The following is a 23,953-nucleotide window of genomic DNA, read 5'->3' as shown; positions in this document are numbered from 1 at the left end:
TTAATTGAGTCGTTAAGTCATCGTTAGTCGTAACATGTAAGTGTTGTTTTGAAACCTTTAGGTTAACGATCTTGTTAAATGTTGTTAACCCAATGTTTATAATATCAAATGAGATTTTAAATTATTATATTATCATGATATTATCATGTATGAATATCTCTTAATATGATATATACACATTAAATGTCTTTACAACGATAATCGTTACATATATGTCTCGTTTAAAAATCATTAAGTTAGTAGTCTTGTTTTTACATATGTATTTCATTGTTAATATACTTAATGATATGTTTACTTATCATAGTATCATGTTAACTATATATATATATCCATATATATGTCATCATATAGTTTTTACAAGTTTTAACGTTCGTGAATCACCGGTCAACTTGGATGGTCAATTGTCTATATGAAACATATTTCAATTAATCAAGTCTTAAGAAGTTTGATTGCTTAACATGTTGGAAACATTTAATCATGTAAATATCAATCTCAATTAATATATATAAACATGGAAAAGTTCGGGTCACTACAGTACCTACCCGTTAAATAAATTTCGTCCCGAAATTTTAAGCTGTTGAAGGTGTTGACGAATCTTCTAGAAATAGATGCGGGTATTTCTTGTTCATCTGATCTTCACGCTCCCAGGTAAACTCAGGTCCTCTACGAGCATTCCCTCGAACCTTAACAATTGGTATCTTGTTTTGCTTAAATCTTTTAACCTCACGATCCATTATTTCGACGGGTTCTTCGATGAATTGAAGTTTTTCGTTGATTTGGATTTCATCTAACGGAATAGTGAGATCTTTTTTAGCAAAAAATTTCTTCAAATTCAAGATGTGGAAAGTGTTATGTACAGCCGCGAGTTGTTGAGGTAACTCAAGTCGGTAAGCTACTGGTCCGACACGATCAATAATCTTGAATGGTCCAATATACCTTGGATTTAATTTCCCTAGTTTACCAAATCGAACAACGCCTTTCCAAGGTGCAACTTTAAGCATGACCATCTCTCTAATTTCAAATTCTATATCTTTTCTTTTAATGTCAGCTTAGCTCTTTTGTCGACTTTGGGCGGTTTTCAACCGTTGTTGAATTTGGATGATCTTCTAGGTAGTTTCTTGTATAATCTTCGGACCCGTAATCTGTCTATCCCCCACTTCACTCCAACAAATCGGAGACCTGCACTTTCTACCATAAAGTGATTCAAACGGCGCCATCTCAATGCTTGAATGGTAGCTGTTGTTGTAGGAAAATTCTGCTAACGGTAGATGTCGATCCCAACTGTTTCCGAAATCAATAACACATGCTCGTAGCATGTCTTCAAGCGTTTGTATCGTCCTTTCACTCTGCCCATCAGTTTGTGGATGATAGGCAGTACTCATGTCTAGACGAGTTCCTAATGCTTGCTGTAATGTCTGCCAGAATCTTGAAATAAATCTGCCATCCCTATCAGAGATAATAGAGATTGGTATTCCATGTCTGGAGACGACTTCCTTCAAATACAGTCGTGCTAACTTCTCCATCTTGTCATCTTCTCTTATTAGCAGGAAGTGTGCTGATTTGGTGAGACGATCAACTATTACCCAAATAGTATCAAAACCACTTGCAGTCCTTGGCAATTTAGTGATGAAATCCATGGTAATGTTTTCCCATTTCCATTTCGAGATTTCGGGTTGTTGAAGTAGACCTGATGGTTTCTGATGCTCATCTTTGACCTTAGAACACGTCAAACATTCTCCTACGTATTTAGCAACATCATCTTTCATACCCGGCCACCAAAAATGTTTCTTGAGATCCTTGTACATCTTCCCCGTTCCAGGATGTATTGAGTATCTAGTTTTATGAGCTTCTCTAAGTACCATTTCTCTCATATATCCAAATTTTGGTACCCAAATCCTTTCAGCCCTATACCGGGTTCCGTCTTCTCGAATATTAAGATGCTTCTCCGATTCTTTGGGTATTTCATCCTTTAAATTTCCCTCTTTTAAAACTCCTTGTTGCGCCTCCTTTATTTGAGTAGTAAGGTTATTATGAATCATTATATTCATAGATTTTACTCGAATGGGTTCTCTGTCCTTCCTGCTCAAGGCATCGGCTACCACATTTTCCTTCCTCGGGTGGTAACGAATCTCAAAGTCGTAATCATTCAATAATTCAATCCACCTACGCTGCCTCATATTCAGTTGTTTCTGATTAAATATGTGTTGAAGACTTTTGTGGTCGGTATATATAATACTTTTGACCCCATATAAGTAGTGCCTCCAAGTCTTTAATGCAAAAAAAACCGCGCCTAATTCCAAATCATACGTCGTATAATTTTGTTCGTGAATCTTCAATTGTCTAGACGCATAAGCAATCACCTTCGTTCGTTGCATTAATACACAACCGAGACCTTGCTTTGATGCGTCACAATAAATCACAAAATCATCATTCCCTTCAGGCAATGACAATATAGGTGCCGTAGTTAGCTTTTTCTTCAATAACTGAAATGCTTTCTCTTGTTCATCATTCCATTCAAATTTCTTCCCTTTATGCGTTAATGCAGTCAAGGGTTTTGCTATTCTGGAAAAGTCTTGGATGAACCTTCTGTAGTAACCAGCTAGTCCTAAAAACTAGCGTATGTGTTTCGGAGTTTTTGGGGTTTCCCACTTTTCAACAGTTTCTATCTTTGCCGGATCCACCTTAATACCTTCTTTGTTCACTATGTGACCGAGGAATTGAACTTCTTCTAACCAAAATGCACACTTTGAAAACTTAGCGTACAATTCTTCCTTCCTCAATACTTCTAACACCTTTCTCAAATGTTCACCGTGTTCTTGGTCATTCTTTGAGTAAATAAGTATGTCATCAATGAAAACAATGACAAACTTGTCAAGGTATGGTCCACACACTCGGTTCATAAGGTCCATGAACACAGCTGGTGCATTAGTTAAACCAAACGGCATGACCATAAACTCGTAATGACCGTAACGTGTTCTGAAAGCAGTCTTTGGAATATCATCTTCTTTCACCCGCATTTGATGATACCCGGAACGTAAGTCAATCTTTGAATAAACAGATGAGCCTTGTAGTTGATCAAATAAGTCGTCGATTCTTGGTAGTGGGTAGCGGTTCTTGATGGTAAGTTTGTTCAACTCTCGGTAGTCGATACACAACCTGAATGTACCATCTTTCTTCTTGACAAACAAAACCGGAGCTCCCCACGGTGATGTGCTTGGTCGAATGAAACTACGCTCTAAAAGTTCTTGTAATTTTCTTTGCAGTTCTTTCATCTCGCTGGGTGCGAGTCTGTAAGGAGCACGAGCTATTGGTGCAGCTCCTGGTACAAGATCTATTTGAAATTCAACAGATCGATGTGGGGGTAATCCCGGTAATTCTTCCAAAAATACATCGGGAAATTCTTTTGCAATGGGAACATCATTGATGCTCTTTTCTTCAGTTTGTACTTTCTCGATGTGTGCTAGAACAGCATAGCAACCTTTTCTTATTAGTTTTTGTGCCTTCAAATTACTAATAAGATGTAGCTTCGTGTTGCCCTTTTCTCCGTACACCATTAAGGGTTTTCCTTTTTCTCGTATAATGCGAATTGCATTTTTGTAACAAACGATCTCTGCTTTCACTTCTTTCAACCAGTCCATACCTATTATCACAGCAAAACTCCCTAACTCTACTGGTATCAAATCAATCTTAAATGTTTTGCTAATCAGTTTAATTTCTCGATTCCGACAATATTATCTGCTGAAATTAATTTACCATTTGCTAATTCGAGTAAAAATTTACTATCCAAAGGCGTCAATGGACAACTTAATTTAGCATAAAAATCTCTACTCATATAGCTTCTATCCGCACCCGAATCAAATAAAACGTAAGCAGATTTATTGTCAATAAGAAACGTACCCGTAACAAGCTCCGGGTCTTCCTGTGCCTCTGCCGCATTAATATTGAAAACTCTTCTGCGGCCTTATCCATTCGTGTTCTCCTGGTTTGGGCAATTTCTAATAATGTGGCCCGGTTTTCCACAATTATAACAAACTACATTGGCATAACTTGCTCCGACACTACTTGCTCCGCCATTACTCGTTCCGACACCATTTGTTCCTTTTGTTCTATTAACCCCTAGTCGGTAGACCTCACACTTAGCCGCGCTATGACCATTTCTTTTACACTTGTTGCAAAATTTGGTGCAGAACCCCGAGTGATACTTTTCACACCTTTGGCATAGCTGCTTCTGATTGTTGTTGTTGCGGTTATTATTGTTGTTGGAATGATTGTTGTAGTTGCTGCTGTTGTTGTTGTTGTTGTTGTTGTTGGGCCATTTGTTGTAGTTGCGAATGATGTTGCGATTGTTGGGATAATTGTTGCGATTATTGTTGTAATTGCTGTTGTTGTTGTATTGGTGATTCTTATCACCGTTTTCCTCCCACTTTCTTTTGACTTGCTTCACATTGGCCTCTTCAGCAGTCTGTTCTTTAATTCTTTCTTCAATCTGGTTCACTAGTTTGTGAGCCATTCTACATGCCTGTTGTATGGAGGCGGGCTCGTGTGAACTTATATCTTCTTGGATTCTTTCCGGTAATCCTTTCACAAACGCGTCGATCTTCTCTTCCTCATCTTCGAATGCTCCCGGACACAATAGGCACAATTTTGTGAATCGTCTTTCGTACGTGGTAATATCAAATCCTTGGGTTCGTAACCCTCTAAGTTCTGTCTTGAGCTTATTGACCTCGGTTCTGGGATGGTACTTCTCGTTCATCAAGTGCTTGAATGCTGACCACGGTAGTGCGTACGCATCGTCTTGTCCCACTTACTCTAGATAGGTATTCCACCATGTTAACGCAGAACCTGTGAAGGTATGCGTAGCATACTTCACTTTGTCCTCTTCAATACACTTACTTATGGCAAACACCGATTCGACCTTCTCGGTCCACCGTTTCAATTCGATCGGTCCTTCAGTTCCATCAAATTCCAAAGGTTTGCAGGCAGTGAATTCTTTGTAGGTGCATCCTACACGATTTCCTGTACTGCTAGATCCAAGGTTATTGTTGGTATGTAGCGCAGCCTGTACTGCGGCTATGTTTGAAGCTAGAAAACTACGGAATTCCTCTTCATTCATATTCACGGTGTGTATAGTAGTCGGTGCCATTTCCTTCAAAATAGTCAAATGGAACAAGTTAATCATACAGAATATTAAGAGTAGTTAATAGTATTTCGTAGCATAATATGAACTCATTTATAAAAGCTTTTTCTTCATATTAGCGTTTTATAAGTTTAAATTCGGGTAGTACCTACCCGTTAAGTTCATACTTAGTAGCTAATATACAATTCAACTACTACAATTCTATATGAAAAACTGATTATAATAATATTTTGCGTTCAAATTTTTATACAATATTTTACAAACTTACAATACCGCTTATTTTACATAAAGCATGAAATATAGCACACAATAACTTTGATACAAGATAGTTGTGAAGATAATTCTAGCTAGTACACAAGTCGTTCAGCAAAGGCAATAAAGACACGTAATTCATACGTCCAGAAACAAGTCATGTATTCTGGTTTTACTATGACTACTTCCCATCCTTGGTCTTGTGGAACATAACCGTTATGGCCGTTGATAAGATAGCGTGTTGTAACGTCGTCCAAGGGACGAGGGTTACGTAATGACCAACAGTCTCGTAATAACCTAAAAACCTCATTTCTTACCCCAATTACCGACTCCGTCACTTGTGGGAACGTTTTGTTTAATAGTTGTAGCCCGATGTTCTTTTCCTCACTTTTGTGATAAGCGAACATTACTAATCTGTAAGCATAACATGCTTCTTTATGTTGCATGTTAGCCGCTTTTTCTAAATCACGAAGTCCAATATTCGGATATATTGAGTCAAAATAATTTCTTAACCCATTGCGTAAAATAGCATTTGGGTTCCCCGCAATATATGCGTTAAAGTAAACACATCGTAACTTATGGATTTCCCAATGTGATATCCCCCATCTTTCGAACCAAAGCCTCTTATAAACCAAGGCATTCTTGGAACGTTCTTCAAATGTCTTACAAACTGATCTCGCCTTAAATAGTTGTGCCGAAGAATTCTGACCGACTCTAGACAAGATTTCATCAATCATGTCTCCGGGTAGGTCTCTTAAAATATTGGGTAGTCTATCCATTTTGTGTTTTTATACTGTAAAATAGACAAGAGTTAGATTCATAAAAAAAAATACTTATTAATACAAACAATTTTTACATATATCATAAAGCATAAGCACACTATATTACATATATTGCACCACACGAATACAACTATCTTATTCCGACTCGCTCATTTCTTCTTCTTCGGTTTTGGTTCATTTTGCAAAGTTTCTAGGGATATATGATGTTCCCCTAATACGAGCTGTCGTTTTCCACAATGGTTTAGAAAAACCTGGTGGTTTAGAGGTTCCCGGGTCATTGTTACAACTTAAGGGCTTCGGGGGTTGATGATACATATAAAGTTCATCGGGGTTGGAATTAGATTTCTCTATTTTTATGCCCTTTCCCTTATTATTTTCTTTTACCTTTTTAAATTCATTTGTGATAATTTCTATAACATCATCGGAATTCTCGTCGGAATCCGATTCATCGGAGAATTGGTAATCCTCCCAATATTTTGCTTCCTTGGCGGAAACACCATTGACCATAATTAACCTTGGTCGGTTGGTTGAGGATTTTCTTTTACTTAACCGTTTTATTATTTCGCCCACCGGTTCTATTTCTTCTTCCGGTTCCTCCTCCTCCGGTTCCGATTCTTCTTCCGGTTCCGATTCTTCTTCCGGTTCCTCTTCGGGAACTTGTGAATCAGTCCATGAATCATTCCAATTTACATTTGACTCTTCATTATTATTAGGTGAGTCAATGGGACTTGTTCTAGAGGTAGACATCTATCACATAATATCAAACGCGTTAAGAGATTAATATATCACATAATATTCACATGTTAAAAATATATAGTTTCCAACAAAATTTGTTAAGCAATCATTTTTCAAGTAAACACGGTCGAAGTCCAGACTCACTAATGCATCCTAAAAAACTCGATAAGACACACTAATGCAAAATTCTGGTTCTCTAAGACCAACGCTAGGATACCAACTGAAATGTCCCGTTTTTATTGATTAAAAACGTTCCATATTAATTGATTTCGTTGCGAGGTTTTGACCTCTATATGAGACGTTTTTCAAAGACTGCATTCATTTTTAAAACAAACCATAACCTTTATTTCATAAATAAAGGTTTAAAAAGCTTTACGTAGATTATCAAATAATGATAATCTAAAATATCCTGTTTACACACGACCATTACATAATGGTTTACAATACAAATATGTTACATCGAAATTAGTTCTTGAATGCAGTTTTTACACAATATCATACAAACATGGACTCCAAATCTTTTCCTTATTTTAGTATGCAACAGCGGAAGCTCTTAGTATTCACCTGAGAATAAACATGCTTTAAACGTCAACAAAAATGTTGGTGAGTTATAGGTTTAACCTATATATATCAAATCGTAACAATAGACCACAAGATTTCATATTTCAATACACATCCCATACATAGAGATAAAAATCATTCATATGGTGAACACCTGGTAACCGACATTAACAAAATGCATATTTAAGAATATCCCCATCATTCCGGGAACCTCCTTCGGACATGATATAAATTTCGAAGTACTAAAGTCACCGGTACTTTGGATGGGGTTTGTTAGGCCCAATAGATCTATCTTTAGGATTCGCGTCAATTAGGGTGTCTGTTCTCTAATTCTTAGATTACCAGACTTAATAAACAGGGGCATATTCGATTTCGATAATTCAACCATAGAATGTAGTTTCACGTACTTGTGTCTATTTTGTAAATCATTTATAAAACCTGCATGTATTCTCATCCCAAAAATATTAGATTTTAAAAGTGGGACTATAACTCACTTTCACAGATTTTTACTTCGTCGGGAAGTAAGACTTGGCCACTAGTTGATTCACGAACCTATAACAATATATACATATATATCAAAGTATGTTCAAAATATATTTACAACACTTTTAATATATTTTGATGTTTTAAGTTTATTAAGTCAGCTGTCCTCGTTAGTAACCTACAACTAGTTGTCCACAGTTAGATGTACAGAAATAAATCGATAAATATTATCTTGAATCAATCCACGACCCAGTGTATACGTATCTCAGTATTGATCACAACTCAAACTATATATATTTTGGAATCAACCTCAACCCTGTATAGCTAACTCCAACATTCACATATAGAGTGTCTATGGTTGTTCCAAAATATATATAGATGTGTCGACATGATAGGTCGAAACATTGTATACGTGTCTATGGTATCTCAATATTACATAATATACAATACAAGTTGATTAAGTTATGGTTGGAATAGATTTGTTACCAATTTTCACGTAGCTAAAATGAGAAAAATTATCCAATCTTGTTTTACCCATAACTTCTTCATTTTAAATCCGTTTTGAGTGAATCAAATTGCTATGGTTTCATATTGAACTCTATTTTATGAATCTGAACATAAAAGGTATAGGTTTATAGTCAGAAAAATAGGTTACAAGTCGTTTTTGTAAAGGTAGTCATTTCAGTCGAAAGAACGACGTCTAGATGACCATTTTAGAAAACATACTTCCACTTTGAGTTTAACCATAATTTTTGGATATAGTTTCATGTTCATAATAAAAATCATTTTCTCAGAATAACAACTTTTAAATCAAAGTTTATCATAGTTTTTAATTAACTAATCCAAAACAGCCCGCGGTGTTACTACGAAGGCGTAAATCCGGTTTTACGTTGTTTTTCGTGTTTCCAGATTTTAAATCATTAAGTTAGCATATCATATTGATATAGAACATGTGTTTAGTTTATTTTAAAAGTCAAGTTAGAAGGATTAACTTTTGTTTGCGAACAAGTTTAGAATTAACTAAACTATGTTCTAGTGATTACAAGTTTAAACCTTCGAATAAGATGGCTTTATATGTATGAATCGAATGATGTTATGAACATAATTACTACCTTAAGTTCCTTGGATAAACCTACTGGAAAAGAGAAAAATGGATCTAGCTTCAACGGATTCTTGGATGGCTCGAAGTTCTTGAAGCAGAATCATGACACGAAAACAAGTTCAAGTAAGATCATCACTTGAAATAAGATTGTTATAGTTATAGAAATTGAACCAAAGTTTGAATATGATTATTACCTTGTATTAGAATGATAACCTACTGTAAGAAACAAAGATTTCTTGAGGTTGGATGATCACCTTACAAGATTGGAAGTGAGCTAGCAAACTTGAAAGTATTCTTGATTTTATGTAACTAGAACTTGTAGAATATATGAAGAACACTTAGAACTTGAAGATAGAACTTGAGAGAGATCAATTAGATGAAGAAAATTGAAGAATGAAAGTGTTTGTAGGTGTTTTTGGTCGTTGGTGTATGGATTAGATATAAAGGATATGTAATTTTGTTTTCATGTAAATAAGTCATGAATGATTACTCATATTATTGTAATTTTATGAGATATTTCATGCTAGTTGCCAAATGATGGTTCCCACATGTGTTAGGTGACTCACATGGGCTGCTAAGAGCTGATCATTGGAGTGTATATACCAATAGTACATACATCTAAAAGCTGTGTATTGTACGAGTACGAATACGGGTGCATACGAGTAGAATTGTTGATGAAACTGAACGAGGATGTAATTGTAAGCATTTTTGTTAAGTAGAAGTATTTTGATAAGTGTATTGAAGTCTTTCAAAAGTATATAAATACATATTAAAACACTACATGTATATACATTTTAACTGAGTCGTTAAGTCATCGTTAGTCGTTATATGTAAGTGTTGTTTTGAAACCTTTAGGTTAACGATCTTGTTAAATGTTGTTAACCCAATGTTTATAATATCAAATTAGATTTTAAATTATTATATTATCATGATATTATCATGTATGAATATCTCTTAATATGATATATATATACATTAAATGTCTTTACAACGATAATCGTTACATATATGTCTCGTTTAAAAATCATTAAGTTAGTAGTCTTGTTTTTACATATGTAGTTCGTTGTTAATATACTTAATGATATGTTTACTTATCATAGTATCATGTTAACTATATATATATCCATATATATGTCATCATATAGTTTTTACTAGTTTTAACGTTCGTGAATCACCGGTCAACTTGGGTGGTCAATTGTCTATATGAAACATATTTCAATTAATCAAGTCTTAAAAAGTTTGATTGCTTAACATGTTGGAACCACTTAATCATGTAAATAACAATTTCATTTAATATATATATAAACATGGAAAAGTTCGGGTCACTACACTACCTACCCGTTAAATAAATTTCGTCCCGAAATTTTAAGCAGTTGGAGGTGTTGACGAATCTTCTGGAAATAGATGCGGGTATTTCTTCTTCATCTGATCTTCACGTTCCCAGGTGAACTCGGGTCCTCTACGAGTATTCCATCAAACCTTAACAATTGGTATCTTGTTTTGCTTAAGTCTTTTAACCTCACGATCCATTATTTCGACGGGTTCTTCGATGAATCGAAGTTTTTCGTTGATTTGGATTTCATCTAACGGAATAGTGAGATCTTCTTTAGCAAAACATTTCTTCAAATTCGAGACGTGGAAAGTGTTATGTACAGCCTTGAGTTGTTGAGGTAACTCAAGTCGGTAAGCTATGGTCCGACACGATCAATAATCTTGAATGGTCCAATATACCTTGGATTTAATTTCCCTCGTTTACCATATCGAACAACGCCTTTCCAAGGTGCAACTTTAAGCATGACCATCTCTCCAATTTCAGATTCTATATCTTTTCTTTTAATGTCAGCGTAGCTCTTTTGTCGACTTTGGGCGGTTTTCAACCGTTGTTGAATTTGGATGATCTTCTCGGTAGTTTCTTGTATAATCTCCGGACCCGTAATCTGTCTATCCCCCACTTCACTCCAACAAATCGGAGACCTGCACTTTCTACCATAAAGTGCTTCAGACAGCGCCATCTCAATGCTTGAATGGTAGCTGTTGTTGTAGGAAAATTCTGCTAACGGTAGATGTCGATCCCAACTGTTTCCAAAATCAATAACACATGCTCGTAGCATCTCTTCAAGCATTTGTATCGTCCTTTCACTCTTGCCATCAGTTTGTGGATGATAGGCAGTACTCATGTCTAGACGAGTTCCTAATGCTTGCTGTAATGTCTGCCAGAATCTTGAAATAAATCTGCCATCCCTATCAGAGATAATAGAGATTGGTATTCCATGTCTGGAGATGACTTCCTTCAAATACAGTCGTGCTAACTTCTCCATCTTGTCATCTTCTCTTATTGGCAGGAAGTGTGCTGATTTGGTGAGACGATCAACTATTACCCAAATAGTATGAAAACCACTTCCAGTCCTTGGCAATTTAGTGATGAAATCCATGGTAATGTTTTCCCATTTCCATTTCGGGATTTTGGGCTGTTGAAGTAGACCTGATGGTTTTTGATGCTCAGCTTTGACCTTAGAACACGTCAAACATTCTCCTACGTATTTAGCAACATCGGCTTTCATACCCGGCCACCAAAAATGTTTCTTGAGATCCTTGTACATCTTCCCCGTTCCAAGATGTATTGAGTATCTGGTTTTATGAGCTTCTCTAAGTACCATTTCTCTCATATCTCCAAATTTTGGTACCCAAATCCTTTCAGCCCTATACCGGGTTCCATCTTCCTGAATATTAAGATGCTCCTCCGATCCTTTGGGTATTTCATCCTTTAAATTTCCCCCTTTTAAAACTCTTTGTTGCGCCTCCTTTATTTGAGTAGTAAGGTTATTATGAATCATTATATTCATAGATTTTACTCGAATGGGTTCTCTGTCCTTCCTGCTCAAGGCATCGGCTACCACATTTGCCTTCCCTGGGTGGTAACGAATCTCAAAGTCGTAATCATTCAATAATTCAATCCACCTACGCTGCCTCATATTCAGTTGTTTCTGATTAAATATGTGTTGAAGACTTTTGTGGTCGGTATATATAATACTTTTGACCCCATATAAGTAGTGCCTTGTCATAACTCGACCTTAACCATAAGGACGAATACAATAACATATGATTTCATCGCGAGGTATTGACCTCTATATGCGACATTTTTCAAAAACTGCATTCGTTTTTACAATACAAACCATAGCTTTTATTACAAATACAAGGTTTAAACAACTTAATAATGATTATCGTTTAGCGATAATCTTAGACTTACAAACTTTACATGTGATAATAACAATACGACTTCCAACATATTTTACATTACAAATCCTCCGATATGCAGTTTTATTTTTGACACAAATATGCATACTCAAGATCTTGCTTAAATTCAACATGTTGCAGCGGAAGCTTTTAGTTATCACCTAAGAATAAACATGCTTAAAACGTCAACATAAAGTTGGTGAGATATAGGTTTAATGCTGGCAGCGTTATAAATATAGACCACAAGATTTCATATATAAACGTTTTAATAAAAATATTCTAAGTTGTTGAGCACTTGATAACCATACTTAACATTTAATCAACGTCGCATATTCCCTTTATTATGAAATCTTACTACACCGTACCAAGTGTAGTTACCGAAACGAAGTACTGTGCAACCGTTGAATACTAGTCGTCCAGTCCGGTTGGGGTTGTCAGGCCCGATAGATCTATCAACAGGATTCGCGTTTACAATACCTCATGTAAATAATAGTTACCAAGTTACAGGGAAGTATGCCAGTGGTACAACTCAACGTAGAATATATATTTTTAATCACTTGTGTCCATAACGTAAATCATAAAATGCATGTATTCTCATCCCGAAATATTTAGAGTTTAAAAGTGGGACTATATACTCACCTTTTCCTTGAAGGTATTTAACTCGACTTGGTCTCCGATAGATATCACGAACCTAACCATATATATAATATATCAACATATTTTCTTTTCAAGTAATCATTACATATATATATACTTTTAATACTTTTAATATTTTCTTAGTCCGTAGTTAGCAGTCTGTTGTTAATGGTCCACAATTAGTTGCTCAATAAAATAAATAAAGACCCCATCGTATTCGTATTGATCAGAATTAATCTCGACCCATGGTACCATGTTGTCAAATGACGTGTTGCGTACATAAAGTACCGTGTTGTCAGATGATGTGTTGCGTACAATCATGAGGTCTTATGATTAATCTTCTCGTGTTGTTTACGGGTGGTCCTGGAATATATAAAATCAAATCATAAGTAAATATATATTAAATATTATGTTAATTAGCCAAGATATGATTAATCCGATTTTGTCATAATATGATATATTACAGGTTTTGAAGTGTTTTAAAAATCAAATTAGAAGGATCTATTTAGTTTGCGAACAGGTTTGAAATCATTCAAACTATGTTCTTGTTGTTAAAAATTTTATAACACAAATAAGATAGCTATATAAATATGAATCGAATAAGATTATGGATAAAGTTACTACCTCAAGTTACTTGGATAAAGCTACTGGAAAAGATAGAAAATAATCTTGATCAAACTTTCTTATGATGATTATAGGTTGTTCATGAAGCTAGTTCTTCATGAGTATTTGCTGAGATTGTGAAGAACACTTAGAGTTCCTAAGAGTGTGTTTTTTTTTGGTTAGAGAAAGATGGTTGTAAAAATGAAATGAAAAACCAAGGTGATGGTGATACTTATAGGACAGTCTGGTTGTTGAGGGAACAAGGACAAATTATTGTGTTGATTTTTTGAGTAATAATGTATGCTAGCTTACAAATAAGATTCCCTCTTATCTAGGGCAGATCTAAAGCTGATAAGGATATTGATTTGATGTGTATTTACCAATAGTAAATACGTATGGATGATGAGTATGATACGGTAAAAGAAGTTCAAAATCGAGCTTTTATTTTGGGTCCAACAGGGCTAAAAATAAAATTTTAAGACATTTTTAATAAAGCAATGTTAGCCCAGGACAGCTCGACCCCAGCCAGGGGCTCTGCCCCTTGGACCCCGCCAGGGGTTGCCACCCCTTGGACCCCGCTTATCGGGGGCGCTGCCCCCGAACCCCCGTCATAATCAAGATAAGTTCAAACAAGCGTGCACTCCACACTTCCCCAAACTTGTTCGATATTTATCAAGATTATTTTAGTTACAAATTAATCCTATTACACTTAAATCATATTGGTGACATAAATCACAACACATTATAGATTGTAAGTATATATGTCAAAGAACGTTACATATAGTTATCGTTTTAAAAACTTAAGTTAGTGGTCTCAAAGTATACTTATAACTCATTGTTGTTAGTTTACAATGAAATGTTAAACCATCCTTAAATCATGTTAAATATGTATAGATATGTACATAAACATAATCGTATAATTATCGTGTGTTATATAGTTCGTGATATCATCGGTCAAATTGGACGGTCAAACGTTGTATAAAACTCTTTTCAAAAATATAAGTCTCAACAGTTTGGATTGCTTATCATGTTGGTAAGGTTTAATTTATGTAAATATTAATCTCTTAAGTATAGAACGATCAGAAAATTCCAGGTCGTTACATGCCTCCAAGTCTTTAATGCAAAAACAACCGCGCCTAATTCCAAATCATGCGTCGTATAATTTTGTTCGTGAATCTTCAATTGTCTAGACGCATAAGCAATCACCTTCGTTTGTTGCATTAATACACAACCGAGACCTTGCTTTGATGCGTCACAATAAATCACAAAATCATCATTCCCTTCAGGCAATGACAATATAGGTGCCGTAGTTAGCTTTTTCTTCAATAAATGAAACGCTTTCTCTTGTTCATCATTCCATTCAAATTTCTTCCCTTTATGCGTTAATGCAGTCAAGGGTTTTGCTATTCTGGAAAAGTCTTGGATGAACCTTCTGTAGTAACCAGCTAGTCCTAAAAACTGGCGTATGTGTTTCGGAGTTTTTGGGGTTTCCCACTTTTCAACAGTTTCTATCTTTACCTGATCCATCTTAATACCTTCTTTGTTCACTATGTGACCGAGGAATTGAACTTCTTCCAACCAAAATGCACACTTTGAAAACTTAGCGTACAATTCTTCCTTCCTCAATACTTCTAACACCTTTCTCAAATGTTCACCGTGTTCTTGGTCATTCTTTGAGTAAATAAGTATGTCATCAATGAAAACAATGACAAACTTGTCAAGGTATAGTCCACACACTCGGTTCATAAGGTCCATGAACACAGCTGGTGCATTAGTTAAACCAAACGGCATGACCATAAACTCGTAATGTCCGTAACGTGTTCTGAAAGCAGTCTTTGGAATATCATCTTCTTTCACCCGCATTTGATGATACCCGGAACGTAAGTCAATCTTTGAATAAATAGACGAGCCTTGTAGTTGATCAAATAAGTCGTCGATTCTCGGTAGTGGGTAGCGGTTCTTGATGGTAAGTTTGTTCAACTCTCGGTAGTCGATACACAACCTGAATGTACCATCTTTCTTCTTGACAAACAAAACAGGAGCTCCCCATGGTGATGTGCTTGGTCGAATGAAACCACGTTCTAATAGTTCTTGCAGTTGGCTTTGCCGTTCTTTCATCTCACTGGGTGCGAGTCTATTAGGAGCACGAGCTATTGGTGCAGCTCCTGGTACAAGATCTATTTGAAATTCAACAGATCGATGTGGAGGTAGTCCCGGTAATTCTTTCGGAAATACATCGGGAAATTCTTTTGCGACGGGAACATCATTGATGCTCTTTTCTTCAGTTTGTAATTTCTCGACGTGTGCTAGAACAGCATAGCAACCTTTTCTTATTAGTTTTTGTGCCTTCAAATTACTAATAAGATGTAGCTTCATGTTGCCTTTTTCTCCGTACACCATTAAGGGTTCTACTTCTTCTCGTAAAATGCGAATTGCATTTTTATAACATACGATCTCTGCTTTCACCTTCTTCAGCCAGTCCATGCCAACTATTACATCAAAACTCCCTAACTCTACTGGTATCAAATCAATCTTAAATATTTCGCTACCCAGTTTAATTTCTCGATTCCGGCATATATTATCTGCTGAAATTAATTTACCGTTTTCTAATTCGAGTAAAAATTTACTATCCAATGGCGTCAATGGACAACTTAATTTAGCACAAAAATCTCTACTCATATAGCTTCTATCCGCACCCGAATCAAATAAAACGTAAGCAGATTTATTGTCAATAAGAAACGTACCCGTAACAAGCTCCGGGTCTTCCTGTACCTCTGCCGCATTAATATTGAAAACTCTTCCGCGGCCTTGTCTATTCGTGTTCTCCTGGTTCGGGCAATTTCTAATAATGTGGCCCAGTTTTTCACATTTATAACAAACTACATTGGCATAACTTGCTCCGACACTACTTGCTCCGCCATTACTTGTTCCGACACCATTTGTTCCTTTCGTTCTATTAACCCCTGGTCCGTAGACCTCACACTTCGCCATGCTATGACCATTTCTTTTACACTTGTTGCAAAATTTGGTGCAGAACCCTGAGTGATACTTTTCACACCTTTGGCATAGCTGCTTCTGATTGTTGTTGTTATTGCAGTTATTATTGTTGTTGGGATGATTGTTGTAGTTGCTGTTGTTGTTGTTGTTGTTGTTGTTGTTGTTGTTGGGCCGTTTGTTGTAGTTGCGATTGATGTTGCGATTGTTGGGATAATTGTTGCGAATATTGTTGTAATTGCTGTTGTTGTTGTATTGGTGATTCTTATCACCATTTTCCTCCCACTTTCTTTTGACTTGCTTCACATTGGCCTCTTCAGCAGTCTGTTCTTTAATTCTTTCTTCAATCTGGTTCACTAGTTTGTGAGCCATTCTACATGCCTGTTGTATGGAGGCGGGCTCGTGTGAACTTATATCTTCTTGGATTCTTTCCGGTAATGCTTTCACAAACGCGTCGATCTTCTCTTCCTCATCTTCGAACGATCTCGGACACAATAGGCACAATTCTGTGAATCGTCTTTCGTACGTGGTAATATCAAATCCTTGGGTTCGTAACCCTCTAAGTTCTGTCTTGAGCTTATTGACCTCAGTTCTGGGACGGTACTTCTCGTTCATCAAGTGCTTGAATGCTGACCACGGTAGTGCGTACGCATCATCTTGTCCCACTTGCTCTAGATAGGTATTCCACCATGTTAACGCAGAACCTGTGAAGGTATGCGTAGCGTACTTCACTTTGTCCTCTTCAGTACACTTACTTATGGCAAACACCGATTCGACCTTCTCGGTCCACCGTTTCAATCTGATCGGTCCTTCGGTTCCATCAAATTCCAAAGGTTTGCAGGCAGTGAATTCTTTGTAGGTGCATCCTACACGATTTCCTGTACTGCTAGATCCAAGGTTATTGTTGGTATGTAGCGCAGCCTGTACTGCGGCTATGTTTGAAGCTAGAAAAGTACGGAATTCCTCTTCATTCATATTCACGGTGTGTCTAGTAGTCGGTGCCATTTCCTTCAAAATAGTCAAATGGAACAAGTTAATCATACAGAATATTAAGAGTAGTTAATAGTATTTCGTAGCATAATATGAACTCATTTATAAAAGCTTTTTCTTCATATTAGCGTTTTATAAGTTTAAATTCGGGTAGTACCTACCCGTTAAGTTCATACTTAGTAGCTAATATACAATTCAACTACTACAATTCTATATGAAAAACTGATTATAATAATATTTCGCGTTCAAACTTTTATACAATATTTTACAAACTTACAATACCGCTTATTTTACATAAAGCATGAAATATAGCACACAATAACTTTGATACAAGATAGTTGTGAAGATAATTCTGGCTAGTACACAAGTCGTTCAGCAAAGGCAATAAAGACACGTAATTCATACGTCCAGAAACAAGTCATGCATTCTGGTTTTACTAGGACTACTTCCCATCCTTGGTCTTGTGGAACATAACCGTTATGGCCGTTGATAAGACAGCGTGTTGTAACGTCGTCAAAGGGACGAGGGTTACGTAATGACCAACAGTCTCGTAATAACCTAAAAACCTCATTTCTTACCCCAATTACCGACTCCGTCATTTGTGGGAACTTTTTGTTTAATAGTTGTAGCCCGATGTTCTTTTTCTCACTTTGGTGAGAAGCGAACATTACTAACCCGTAAGCATAGCATGCTTCTTTATGTTGCATGTTAGCCGCTTTTTCTAAATCATGAAGTCCTATATTCGGATACATTGAGTTAAAATAATTTCTTAACCCGTTGCGTAAAATCGCATTTGCGTTCCCCGTAATATATGCGTCAAAGTAAACACATCGTAACTTATGGGTTTCCCAATGTGATATCCCCCATCTTTCAAACGAAAGTCTCTTATAAACCAAGACATTCTTGGAACGTTCTTCGAATGTCTTACAAACTGATTTCGCCGTAAATAGTTGTGCCGAAGAATTCTGACCGACTCTAGACAAGATTTCATCAATCATGTCTCCGGGTAGGTCTCTTAAAATATTGGGTTGTCTATCCATTTTGTGTTTTTATACTGTAAAATAGACAAGAGTTAGATTCAAAAAAAAAAATACTTATTAATACAAGCAATTTTTACATATATCATAAAGCATAAGCACACTATATTACATATATTACACCACACGAATACAACTATCTTATTCCGACTCGCTCGTTTCTTCTTCTTCAGTTTTGGTTCGTTTTGCCAAGTTTCTAGGGATATATGATCTTCCCCTAATACGAGCTGTCGTTTTCCACAACGGTTTAGAAAAACCTGGTGGTTTAGAGGTTCCCGGGTCATTGTTACAACTTAAGGGCTTCGGGGGTTGACGATACATATAAAGTTCATCGGGGTTGAAATTAGATTTCTCTATTTTTATGCACTTTCCCTTATTATTTTCTTTTGCCTTTTTAAATTCAGTTGGGGTAATTTCTATAACATCATCGGAATTCTCGTCGGAATCCGATTCATTTGAGAATTGGTAATCCTCCCAATATTTTGCTTCCTTGGCGGAAACACCATTGACCATAATTAACCTTGGTCGGTTGGTTGAGGATTTTCTTTTACTTAACCGTTTTATTATTTCCCCCACCGGTTCTATTTCCTCCTCCGGTTCCTCCTCTTCCGGTTCTGATTCTTGTTCCGGTTCTGATTCTTCTTCCGGTTCTTCTTCGGGAACTTGTGAATCAGTCCAATATATATTCGACTCTTCGTTATTATTATGTGAGTCAATGGGATTTGTGCTAGAGGTAGACATCTATCACACAATATCAAACATGTTAAGAGATTAATATATCACATAATATATACATGTTAATAATATATAGTTTCCAACAAAAATGTTAAGCAATCATTTTTAAAGAAAACACGGTCGAAGTCCAGACTCACTAATGCATCCTAACAAACTCGAGAAGACACACTAATGCAAATTTTCTGGTTCTCTAAGACCAACGCTCGGATACCAACTGAAATGTCCTGTTCTTATTGATTAAAAACGTTCCACATTAATTGATTTCGTTGCGAGGTTTTGACCTCTATATGAGACGTTTTTCAAAGACTGCATTCATTTTTAAAACAAACCATAACCTTTATTTCATAGATAAAGGTTTTAAAAAGCTTTACGTAGATTATCAAATAATGATAATCTAAAATATCCTGTTTACACACGACCATTACATAATGGTTTACAATACAAATATGTTACAACAAAATAAGTTTCTTGAATGCAGTTTTTACACAATATCATACAAGCATGGACTCCAAATCTCGTCCTTATTTAAGTATGCGACAGCGGAAGCTCTTAATAATCACCTGAGAATAAACATGCTTAAAACGTCAATAAAAATGTTGGTGAGTTATAGGTTTAACCTATATATATCAAATCATAATAATAGACCACAAGATTTCATATTTCAATACACATCCCATACATAGAGATAAAAATCATTCATATGGTGAACACCTGGTAACCGACATTAACAAGATGCATATATAAGAATATCCCGATCATTCCGGGACACCCTTCGGATATGATATAAATTTCGAAGTACTAAAGCATCCGGTACTTTGGATGGGGTTTGTTAGGCCCAATAGATATATCTTTAGGATTCGTGTCAATTAGGGTGTCTGTTCCCTAATTCTTAGATTACCAGACTTAATAAAAAAGGGGCATATTCGATTTCGATAATTCAACCATAGAATGTAGTTTCACATACTTGTGTCTATTTTGTAAATCATTTATAAAACCTGCATGTATTCTCATCCCAAAAATATTAGATTTTAAAAGTGGGACTATAACTCACTTTCACAGATTTTTACTTCGTCGGGAAGTAAGACTTGGCCACTGGTTGATTCACGAACCTATAACAATATATACATATATATCAAAGTATGTTCAAAATATATTTACAACACTTTTAATATATTTTGATGTTTTAAGTTTATTAAGTCAGCTGTCCTCGTGGGTAACCTACAACTAGTTGTCCACAGTTAGATGTACAGAAATAAATCGATAAATATTATCTTGAATCAATCCACGACCCAGTGTATACGTATCTCAGTATTGATCACAACTCAAACTATATATATTTTGGAATCAACCTCAACCCTGTATAGCTAACTCCAACATTCACATATAGAGTGTCTATGGTTGTTCCGAAATATATATAGATGTGTCAACATGATAGGTTGAAACATTGTATACGTGTCTATGGTATCTCAAGATTACATAATATACAATACAAGTTGATTATGTTATGGTTGGAATAGATTTGTTACCAATTTTCACGTAGCTAAAATGAGAAAAATTATCCAATCTTGTTTTACCCATAACTTCTTCATTTTAAATCCGTTTTGAGTGAATCAAATTGCTATGGTTTCATATTGAACTCTATTTTATGAATCTGAACATAAAAGGTATAGGTTTATTGTCAGAAAAATAAGTTACAAGTCATTTTTGTAAAGGTAGTCATTTCAGTCGAAAGAACGACGTCTAGATGACCATTTTAGAAAACATACTTCCACTTTGAGTTTAATCATAATTTTTGGATATAGTTTCATGTTCATAATAAAAATCATTTTCTCAGAATAACAACTTTTAAATCAAAGTTTATCATAGTTTTTAATTAACTAATCCAAAACAGCCCGCGGTGTTACTACGACGGCGTAAATCCGATTTTACGGTGTTTTTCGTGTTTCCAGATTTTAAATCATTAAGTTAGCATATCATATAGATATAGAACATGTGTTTAGTTGATTTTAAAAGTCAAGTTAGAAGTATTAACTTTTGTTTGCGAACAAGTTTAGAATTAACTAAACTATGTTCTAGTGATTACAAGTTTAAACCTTCGAATAAGATGGCTTTATATGTATGAATCGAATGATGTTATGAACATCATTACTACCTTAAGTTCCTTGGATAAACCTACTGGAAAAGAGAAAAATGGATCTAGCTTCAACGGATTCTTGGATGGCTCGAAGTTCTTGAAGCAGAATCATGACACGAAAACAAGTTCAAGTAAGATCATCACTTGAAATAAGATTGTTATAGTTATAGAAATTGAACCAAAGTTTGAAAATGATTATTACCTTGTATTAGAATGATAACCTACTGTAAGAAACAAAGATTTCTTGAGGTTGGATGATCACCTTACAAGATTGGAAGTGAGCTAGCAAACTTGAAAATATTCTTGATTTTATGTAACTAGAACTTGTAGAATATATGAAGAACACTTAGAACTTGAAGATAGAACTTGAGAGAGATCAATTAGATGAAGAAAATTGAAGAATGAAAGTGTTTGTAGGTGTTTTTGGTCGTTGGTGTATGGATTAGATATAAAGGATATGTAATTTTGTTTTCAGGTAAATAAGTCATGAACGATTACTCATATTTTTGTAATTTTATGGGATATTTCATGCTAGTTGCCAAATGATAGTTCCCACACGTGTTAGGTGACTCACATGGGCTGCTAAGAGCTGATCATTGGAGTGTATATACCAATAGTACATACATCTAAAAGCTGTGTATTGTACGAGTACGAATACGGGTGCATACGAGTAGAATTGTTGATGAAACTGAATGAGGATGTAATTGCAAGCATTTTTGTTAAGTAGAAGTATTTTGATAAGTGTATTGAAGTCTTTCAAAAGTATATAAATACATATTAAAACACTACATGTATATACATTTTAACTGAGTCGTTAAGTCATCGTTAGTCGTTACATGTTAGTGTTGTTTTAGTATGATAGATATGAATTTAGTAAGACGTTGTTATAACGATAATCGTTATATATATCGTTTCGAGTTTCTTAACTTAGTAGTCTCATTTTTATGTATATAACTCATTGTTAATATACCTAGTGAGATGCTTACTTATCATAATATCATGTTATATATATATATATATATATATATATATATATATATATATATATATATATATATATATATATATATATATATATATCATATAGTTTTTACAAGTTTTAATGTTCGTGAATCGCCGGTCAACTTGAGTGGTCAATTGTCTACATGAAACCTATTTCAATTAATCAAGTCTTAACAAGTTTGATTGCTTAACATGTTGGAAACATTTAATCATGTAAATATAGTTTTCATTTAATATATAATCATGGAAAAGTGTGGGTCACTACAGTACCTACCCATTAAATAAATTTCATCCCGAAATTTTAAGCTGTTGAAGGTGTTGAAGCATCTTCTCGAAATAGGTGCGGGTATTTCTTCTTCATCTGATCTTCACGCTCCCAGGTTAACTCGGGTCCTCTACGAGCATTCCATCAAACATTAACAATTGGTATCTTGTTTTGCTTAAGTCTTTTAACCTCACGATCCATTATTTCGACGGGTTCTTCAATGAATTGTAGTTTTTCATTGATCTTGATTTCGTCTAAAGGAATAGTGAGATCTTCTTTGGCTAAGCATTTCTTCAGATTCGAGACATGAAAAGTATTATGTACATTGGAAAGTTGTTGAGATAATTCAAGTCAATAAGCTACTGGTCCAACACGATCAATAATCTTGAATGGCCCAATGTATCTCGGGTTTAGTTTTCCCCGTTTTCCAAAATGAACAACGCCTTTCCAGGGTGATACTTTAAGCATGACCATGTCACTGATTTCAAATTCAAAATCTTTTTTTCTAATGTCCGCGTAGCTCTTTTGCCGATTTTGAGCGGTTTTCAACCGTTGTTGAATTTGAATGATTTTCTCGGTAGTTTCTTCGATTATCTTCGGACCCGTAATTTGTCTATCCCCCACCTCACTCCAACAAATTGGAGACCTGCACTTTCTATCATAAAGTGCCTCAAACGGTGCCATTTCAATACTTGAGTGGTAACTGTTGTTGTAGGAAAATTCTGCTAACGGTAGATGTCGATCCCAACTGTTTCCAAAATTAATAGCACATGCTCGTAGCATGTCTTCAAAAGTATGTATCGTCCTTTCACTCTGCCCATCAGTTTGTGGATGATAGGCAGTACTCATGTCCATACGAGTTCCCAATGCTTGTTGTAATGTCTGTTAGAATCTTGAAATAAATCTCCCATCCCTATCAGAGATAATAGAGACTGGTATTCCATGTCTGGAAAAGACTTCTTTTAAGTATAGTCGTGCTAACTTCTCCATTTTATCATCTTCTCTCATTGGCAGAAAGTGTGCTGATTTGGTAAGACGATCGACTATTACCCATATAGTATCATAGCCACTTGCAGTCCTTGGCAATTTAGTAATGAAATCCATGGTAATATTTTCCCATTTCCATTCTGGAATTTCGGGTTGTTGAAGTAGACCCGATGATTTCTGATGTTCAGCTTTTACCTTAGAACACGTCAAACATTCTCCTACGTATTTAGCGATATCGGCTTTCATACCCGGCCACCAAAAGTGTTTCTTGAGATCTTTGTACA

This window comes from Rutidosis leptorrhynchoides, chromosome 3 (genome assembly GCF_046630445.1).
Source record: "Rutidosis leptorrhynchoides isolate AG116_Rl617_1_P2 chromosome 3, CSIRO_AGI_Rlap_v1, whole genome shotgun sequence".
Classification (NCBI taxonomy): Eukaryota; Viridiplantae; Streptophyta; class Magnoliopsida; order Asterales; family Asteraceae; genus Rutidosis; species Rutidosis leptorrhynchoides.
Note: the sequence above shows the minus strand (reverse complement) of the source record.